Below are 8,397 nucleotides of genomic sequence, written 5' to 3'. Positions count from 1 at the left end.
AAAAATAGTGATTGCTAACTTGACTTCAGGTCAATAACATTTAGTGTTCATGAGTTGTTCTCTTTTTTAGTATATATGGGTAAGATCAATTCTAACACGTATATGTAGGTAAGATCAATTCTAACGGGACTTCACTTTTTAAGCGTGAGTTACATGGCGTCGTCGCAATAACTGACGCCCCCTGACGCCATTAAAGGGACATCAGTTTTAACGGAAAAGAGGCGTTATTCGTGAACTGACGAAAAAAATGGTTAGTTTTTTGAACCAATCATATTTCACCAAATTATTTTATATATTATTAATTTATTTATATTATCTCTAACTTTCAATCATATTTTGTCACATCACCCAAACACTCATCACAAATTTAACATGAAAAAAAGTGATACCCATTATTTACATATTGTCGCATCAACTAAAAAAAAATGTACATTCACGGTCATCAACTAATAAGGGTGATGTATTAATTAATTATATACATTAATTATAAATTATTTTACTAATTACATTTTCTGAATAAAAATATTTACTTACGTTACTTTAAGTTTATATTTAAGGGAAAGTCAATAGAGTTTGACTAAAAATCAAACTCATACGGAATAAATCCTTGCTGCATACGTCAACAAACATGGGTATAAATTGATTACGTGGGATTTTGAAGAGCATGTACAAAATCGAAGACGGAAAAAAAACCCAAGTATCCATTCGTTTTGGAGATTTGCCGCACGAAAAAAAAAGTAACATCAAAACTTCTAAGTTAAGTTTTCTTTCCTTCTTCCGTTTTCAAATTTCGTTTCAATTTTCGTATTCACAATTTATAGGGTTTTATCGTTAGGTTATAACGAATCGTGTGGAATTACAACAACGGGGAACCGATGTGGAACAATAACGGCATGATTACACCTCCGGGGACTGGTTGTCCACCGCCGTTAGCGCCGCCGGGTACTGGTGGTGCTGGTGGCTCAATACCACCACCACCGGCTGGTGGTGCTGCGGAATCTGAATCGGGGTTAGAAGAAAAACGTAGGAAGTGGATGCAATTGAACTCGAAACGATACGAAGCCAAAAGGAAATTAGGGTTTATTGAGACTCAGAAAGAAGATATGCCTCCTGAACATGTTAGGAAGATTATTAGGGATAATGGTGACGTGTCATCAAAAAAATATCGACATGATAAACGTGTATACCTAGGGGCACTTAAATTCATTCCTCACGCAGTCTACAAGCTTCTAGAAAACATGCCAATGCCCTGGGAACAGGTCCGTAACGTTAAGGTGCTGTATCACATTACTGGTGCAATCACATTTGTGAATGAAACTCCATGGGTTGTTGAACCAATATATATGGCTCAATGGAGTACTATGTGGATCATGATGCGACGAGAAAAGCGAGATCGAAAGCATTTTAAGAGAATGCGTTTTCCTCCGTTTGATGACGAAGAGCCGCCACTGGATTACGCTGATAATCTTCTGGATGTCGATCCGTTGGAACCGATTCAGTTACAATTGGACGAGGACGAAGATTCTGCTGTGTATAATTGGTTTTATGATCATAAGCCTCTTGCGAAAACCAAGCTTATTAACGGACCGAGTTATCGAAAGTGGCATCTTTCGCTCCCGATCATGGCTACGCTCCATCGGTTAGCAGGGCAGTTACTTTCTGATCTTGTTGACCGAAATTACTTTTACTTGTTTGATATGGAGTCGTTTTTTACTGCCAAAGCTCTTAACGTGTGCGTACCCAGGGGTCCGAAATTCGAACCTTTGTATCGTGACATGGACAAAGGTGACGAGGATTGGAACGAGTTCAATGATATCAATAAACTCATTATTCGGTCGCCTTTAAGGACCGAGTACAGGATTGCTTTCCCTTATCTTTATAACAATAGGCCTAGGAAAGTAAGATTAGGCGTGTATCGTACTCCGATGGTCATGTATATAAAAACAGAGGATCCAGATTTGCCCGCTTTTTATTATGATCCCCTGATCCACCCCATAACTTCTGCAAACAAAAATCAGCATGATAAGAAACTGTACGAGGATGATGAAGTTTTCTGTTTGCCAGAGGGTGTGGGGCCTTTGCTTACGAGCACTCCGTTATATACAGAGGCGACGTCTGCTGGTATTAATTTGTTGTTTGCACCGCGTCCGTTTAACGTGAGGTCTGGGCGAATGAGACGTGCTGAAGATGTCCCTCTTGTGTCCGAGTGGTTTAAAGAACACTGTCCGCCCTCATATCCGGTTAAAGTTAGGGTTAGCTACCAGAAACTATTGAAGTGTTTTGTTTTAAATGAGTTGCACCGTAGACCACCTAAAGCTCAAAAGAAGAAGGACTTGTTTCAGTCTCTTAAGGCGACTAATTTTTTCCAGACCACAGAACTCGATTGGGTTGAAGCGGGTCTACAAGTTTGTAAGCAGGGGCACAACATGCTTAATCTGTTGATTCATAGGAAGAACATTAACTATCTCCATCTTGATTATAATTTCAACTTAAAACCAGTTAAGACTCTTACAACAAAGGAGCGTAAGAAGTCACGGTTTGGGAATGCGTTTCATTTATGTCGTGAAATCTTGCGGTTAACAAAGCTTGTTGTTGACGCGCATGTTCAGTTTCGGTTAGGGAATGTGGACGCGTTTCAGTTGGCTGATGGTCTTCAGTATATTTTCTCACATGTTGGCCAGTTGACCGGTATGTATCGTTACAAGTACCGTCTCATGAGGCAGATTCGGATGTGTAAAGATTTAAAGCATTTGATTTATTATCGATTTAATACCGGGCCCGTTGGAAATGGACCCGGGTGCGGTTTCTGGGCTCCTATGTGGAGGGTATGGCTGTTTTTTCTCCGTGGTGTAGTGCCGTTACTTGAAAGGTGGCTAGGAAATTTACTCGCTCGTCAATTTGAGGGACGACTTTCTAAAGGGGTGGCTAAGACTGTTACAAAGCAACGCGCTGAAAGTCACCATGATCTGGAACTTCGTGCATCTGTCATGCATGATGTCATCGATGCAATGCCCGAGGGAATTAAGCAGAATAAGGCGAGAACCGTTTTGCAGCACGTGAGTGAAGCATGGCGTTGTTGGAAGGCAAATGTTCCTTGGAACGTTCCTGGTCTACTGGTCCCACTTGAGAACATGATTTTAAAATATGTCAAGTCGAAAGCTGATTGGTGGACAGATGTTTCACATTATAACCGTGAACGTATAAGACGGGGTGCGACTGTTGATAAAACTGTTTGTAGGAAGAATTTGGGGAGATTGACTCGTCTTTGGATGAAGGCAGAACAAGAACGACAACACAATTACCTTAAAGACGGTCCGTATGTGACTCAAGAAGAAGCCGTGGCTATTTATACCACAACTGTACATTGGCTCGAATCGAGAAAGTTTTCACCGATACCGTTTCCTTCGATGTCTTACAAGCATGACACAAAGATTCTTATTCTTGCTCTTGAGAGGCTTAAAGAATCTTATAGTGGGGCCGTGAGGTTAAGTCGGGTACAAAGAGAGGAATTGGGTTTGATCGAGCAAGCGTATGACAACCCACACGAGGCGTTAGCCAGAATAAAACGTCATCTTCTTACCCAACGTGCATTCAAAGAAGTTGGTATTGAGTTTATGGACTTGTACAGCAATCTGATTCCAGTTTATGAGATTGATCCACTTGAAAAGATTACAGATGCGTATCTCGATCAGTATCTATGGTATGAAGCTGACAAGCGTCATTTGTTTCCGAATTGGATCAAACCGGCAGATTCAGAGCCTGGTCCACTCTTGGTTTATAAATGGTGCCAGGGTATAAACAATTTGCAGGGTGTATGGGACACTGGTGATGGGCAGTGTGTCGTGATGCTTCAGACAAAGTTGGAGAAGTTTTTCGAAAAGATTGATATGGTGATGTTTAACAGGCTTCTACGATTGGTCCTTGACCACAATATTGCTGATTATGTGACAGCAAAGAACAATGTTGTGTTGTCATATAAAGATATGAGTCACACTAACTCGTATGGGCTGATACGTGGTCTTCAGTTTGCTTCTTTCGTGGTACAGTACTATGGACTTGTGTTGGATCTTTTACTTCTTGGTTTAACCCGTGCAAGTGAGATTGCTGGTCCACCACAAATGCCGAATGAGTTCATCGCTTTTCGGGACACCAAAGTTGAAACACGACATCCGATACGGTTGTACTCCCGTTACATTGATAAAGTGCACATCCTTTTCCGTTTTACACATGAAGAGGCTCGGGATCTTATGCAACGTTATCTTACTGAAAACCCTGACCCTAATAATGAAAATATGGTTGGTTATAATAATAAAAAATGCTGGCCCAGGGACGCGAGAATGAGGTTAATGAAACATGATGTGAATCTTGGGAGAAGTGTATTTTGGGACATGAAGAATCGTCTTCCTCGGAGCATCACAACCTTGGAGTGGGATAATGGTTTTGTCTCTGTTTATAGCAAAGACAATCCAAATCTGTTATTTAGCATGTGTGGGTTTGAGGTTCGTATTTTACCGAAAATACGGATAACGCAAGAAGCATTCAGCAACGCAAAAGATGGAGTTTGGAATTTGCAGAATGAAGTGACAAAAGAGCGTACTGCAGTGGCGTTCTTACGTGTTGATGACGAACACATAAAAGTCTTTGAAAATCGCGTTAGACAGATTCTTATGAGTTCGGGGTCCACCACATTCACGAAAATCGTGAACAAGTGGAACACGGCTCTGATTGGTCTGATGACGTATTTCCGTGAAGCGACTGTGCATACACAGGAACTTCTAGATCTGTTGGTTAAATGTGAAAACAAGATCCAAACGCGTATCAAGATTGGTTTAAATTCAAAAATGCCTAGCAGGTTTCCTCCTGTGATCTTCTACACACCTAAAGAGATTGGAGGTCTTGGTATGTTGTCAATGGGTCACATATTGATTCCGCAGAGTGATCTTCGGTACAATCAGCAGACAGACGTTGGGGTGACACATTTTAGGAGTGGTATGAGTCATGAAGAAGACCAGTTGATTCCGAATCTATACCGTTATATTCAGCCATGGGAGAGTGAGTTTATCGATTCACAACGTGTATGGGCAGAATATGCTATGAAGCGCCAGGAAGCTCAGTCACAAAACAGACGGTTAACACTCGAGGACTTGGAAGACTCGTGGGACCGTGGGATACCGAGAATTAATACCTTGTTCCAAAAGGACCGGCACACGTTAGCATACGACAAAGGATGGAGGGTGCGGACAGAATTTAAGCAATATCAAGTCCCGAAACAAAATCCATTTTGGTGGACCCACCAAAGGCACGATGGTAAACTTTGGAACTTGAATAATTACCGAACTGATGTTATCCAAGCACTCGGTGGTGTCGAGGGTATTCTCGAGCATACGTTGTTCAAGGGAACGTATTTCCCGACTTGGGAGGGTTTGTTTTGGGAGAAAGCGTCAGGTTTTGAGGAGTCGATGAAGTACAAGAAGCTGACTAATGCTCAAAGATCAGGGTTGAACCAAATTCCAAACCGTCGGTTCACACTTTGGTGGTCGCCTACGATTAACCGAGCTAATGTTTACGTCGGCTTTCAAGTGCAGCTCGATCTGACCGGAATATTCATGCACGGGAAGATTCCAACACTTAAGATCTCTCTTATTCAAATCTTTCGTGCTCATTTATGGCAAAAGGTACACGAAAGTGTTGTGATGGATCTTTGTCAGGTACTGGATAACGAGCTGGATGCGTTGGAGATCGAAACCGTACAGAAGGAAACAATCCATCCGAGAAAGAGTTACAAAATGAACAGCTCGTGTGCTGATATTCTTCTATTCGCTGCACATCGATGGCCCATGTCAAAACCGAGCCTGGTAACCGAGTCAAGAGACGTATTCGATCAGAAAGCGAGTAATAAGTATTGGATTGACGTGCAGCTTCGTTGGGGTGATTATGATTCCCATGACATCGAGCGTTATACCAGGGCTAAGTTTATGGACTACACCACCGATAACATGTCTATATACCCGTCACCGACAGGGGTGATGATTGGTATAGATCTTGCATACAATTTGCATTCTGCTTTTGGTAACTGGTTCCCCGGGTCAACGCCGCTACTCATGCAGGCTATGAATAAGATTATGAAGTCAAATCCAGCATTATACGTTTTAAGGGAGCGTATAAGGAAAGGACTACAGCTGTATTCTTCGGAGCCAACCGAACCGTATCTTTCGTCTCAGAACTACGGAGAAATCTTCGGTAACCAAATCATATGGTTCGTTGATGATTCAAATGTGTATCGTGTGACATGTCACAAGACGTTTGAAGGAAATTCCGCTACAAAAGTCATTAATGGTGCTATTTTTATATTCAACCCGCGTACAGGGCAGGTGTTTTTGAAGGTTATACATACGAGTGTGTGGGCGGGTCAAAAACGTCTTGGTCAATTGGCTAAGTGGAAAACAGCAGAAGAAGTGGCCGCCCTTGTTCGTTCGTTGCCTGTCGAGGAACAGCCTAAACAGATCATTGTCACTCGTAAAGGCATGTTGGATCCGCTCGAGGTTCATCTGCTCGATTTTCCAAATATCGTTATTAAGGGAAGCGAGTTGCGGCTTCCGTTTCAAGCGTGTTTGAAAATCGAGAAATTTGGCGATCTGATTCTCAAGGCATAAGAACCGCATATGGTCCTCTTTAATATATACGATGATTGGTTGACGAGTATATCTTCGTACACAGCTTTCTCTAGGCTCGTTTTGATTTTGCGTGCTCTACATGTGAACAACGTGAAGACAAAGATGTTACTCAAGCCTGATACGACGATCGTAACCGAGCCCCATCACATCTGGCCGTCTTTTAAGGATGATCAATGGGTGAAGGTTGAAGTTGCTTTACGAGATCTCATATTGTCTGATTATGCACAAAAGAATAATGTAAATACATCAGCACTAACACAAACCGAGATACGTGACATCATACTCGGAGCTGAAATTACTCCACCGTCTCATCAACGACAGCAAGTAGCTGAAATAGAGAGACAGGCTAATGAAGCTAGTCAAAGTCAACTGACAGCTGTCACCACCAGGACCACAAACGTTCATGGCGATGAACTAATCGTAACCACCACAAGTCCTTACGAACAAGCTGCGTTTGGTTCACAGACGGATTGGTTCGTGTGAACTGCATATATGTAAACAATTCAGATGACATAAACCAAACGGGGTACACGTACATCATGCCGAAGAACATTTTGAAGAAATTCATATGCATTGCTGAGTTACGAACTCAGATTTCTGGGTACTTGTACGGTGTAAGTCCTCTCGATAATCCTCAAGTGAAAGAAATCCGCTGTATCGTGATGCCACCTCAGCGCGGTACGCATCAGCAAGTACATCTTCCGCCTGCTCTCCCTGAACATGACTTCCTTAACGATCTTGAACCTTTGGGATGGATGCACACTCAGCCAAACGAGCTCGTTCAACTTTCGCCTCAGGACGTAACGTTTCATGCTCGGGTTTTGGCGAAAAACAAGAAATGGGATGGGGAGAAATCGATTATTCTGACGTGCAGTTTGACTCCCGGTTCGTGCTCGTTGACTGCGTATAAGCTTACTCCCGCAGGTTATGAATGGGGTCGGGTGAACACGGATACTGGAAGCAATATTCCTCATGGTTATTTACCGACTCATTATGAGAAGGTTCAAATGCTTTTAAGTGACCGTTTTATGGGTTTCTATATGGTCCCTGATAACGGTCCTTGGAATTACAATTTTATGGGAGTAAAGCATACAGTTGACATGAGGTACGGAATAAAGCTGGGGACCCCACGTGAATATTATCATGAAGATCACAGACCGACCCATTTTTTGGAGTTCAGTAATTTGGAAGTGGGTGATGTAGCAAAAGGAGATCGTGAGGACACATTTTCTTAAAAAGATCCGAGGTTTTAGTGTGCTGGATTATGAGCTGTGTACTTCTAAAGCTGGAAGCAACAATATTAAGTGAGTCGGTTATGCAATCTGTTTATCATTGCTTTTGTATACACAAAGTTAATTGTTAATTTGGTGTTATATTGTGATTAAGATATTTTGGTGAATCTGTGTAGTTTGTTTTCTTAAATCCTAATATTGATGCTGCAAGTTTGTTTTTAAAAACTAAGATTTGGTGTACGATTCGTAGTTCATGTGTGTTTTTTTGCAATTTGTGATTACAAGTTTATGATTACAAATAAATATGTGGGATTGAAAAATAAACTGTATTTGAGACTCAGATGCTAACTTCACAGTTTTTTACATCTATATTTGTTCTTCAATCCCACATATTACTCATCTGGTTATGTCATAATTTGTTGGTGCAGCAAATCAAAGCTTTTTCAGCTTTATCTTGAAGTATTAGTTGTTTTATGATGTGTCTGTTGGTG

General features: G+C 41.6%; 1 pseudogene; it reads left to right on the top strand.

The window, feature by feature from the left end:
- Positions 1 to 736: 736 nt before the first annotated feature.
- LOC139871944 (pre-mRNA-processing-splicing factor 8A-like) lies at positions 737 to 8,088 on the top strand (annotated as a pseudogene).
- The last annotated feature ends 309 nt before the right edge of the window (positions 8,089 to 8,397 follow it).

Source organism: Rutidosis leptorrhynchoides, chromosome 10, assembly GCF_046630445.1.
Source record: "Rutidosis leptorrhynchoides isolate AG116_Rl617_1_P2 chromosome 10, CSIRO_AGI_Rlap_v1, whole genome shotgun sequence".
NCBI classification, from domain to species: domain Eukaryota; kingdom Viridiplantae; phylum Streptophyta; class Magnoliopsida; order Asterales; family Asteraceae; genus Rutidosis; species Rutidosis leptorrhynchoides.
Note: the sequence above shows the minus strand (reverse complement) of the source record. Positions and strands in the feature narration are given on the sequence as shown.